We start from the raw sequence: 685 nt of genomic DNA on the forward strand, positions 1-685 counted from the left end.
AAAAAATGAAGTGAAAAAAAAAAAAAAAAAACTGATGGAATGAGAGAAAAAAAAAAAAAATCGTAATCATAACCATGCAAGTTGGTAAATAAAAAGGCATAAGGAAAAATTATATATATACGTATATATATATATAAAAATTAAAAAAAAAAAATCCAGACCCACCTTTTTAGTTAGTCTGCGGGGGCTGAGGGCAGACCCCGGTGGCTCCAGCCCCCCCCCTCACTCCCTCACACCGTCCCGGTGTCCCAGCAGCATCCCCGGTACCCAGCAGGGTGGGGGGACACGGGGGGCAGCTCCCAGCAGCACCCCACGGGGAAAGTGGGGCCAGATCCTGCCCGTGCCCCCACCGTGGCCGTGCCAGGGCTCTTCTGCAGGGGGGGTAAGGGGGGGGCTTCTCCTCCCGGGAGTTATTTGACCGTGGGGGGTTATTTTTTTTTTAATTATTATTATTATAATTAATTATCGTGGGTTGTTTGGTTTTTTTGTTGTTTTTTTTTAAAGTATTATTATGATGATGATTATTTTTATTCCCAGCAGGGAAAAGGCTGGGCTGCCCACCCTTGCCCAGCCCGGGCGAGCCGCTGCCTCAAAAATTAAGAGAGATATTTAAAAAAAAAACAAACAAAACAAAACAACAAAAAGGAGGGGAAAAAATATGAAAATCCCCCTCCCCCCCCCCCCG

This window comes from Calidris pugnax, unplaced genomic scaffold (assembly GCF_001431845.1).
Source record: "Calidris pugnax isolate Ruff unplaced genomic scaffold, ASM143184v1 scaffold292, whole genome shotgun sequence".
Classification (NCBI taxonomy): Eukaryota; Metazoa; Chordata; class Aves; order Charadriiformes; family Scolopacidae; genus Calidris; species Calidris pugnax.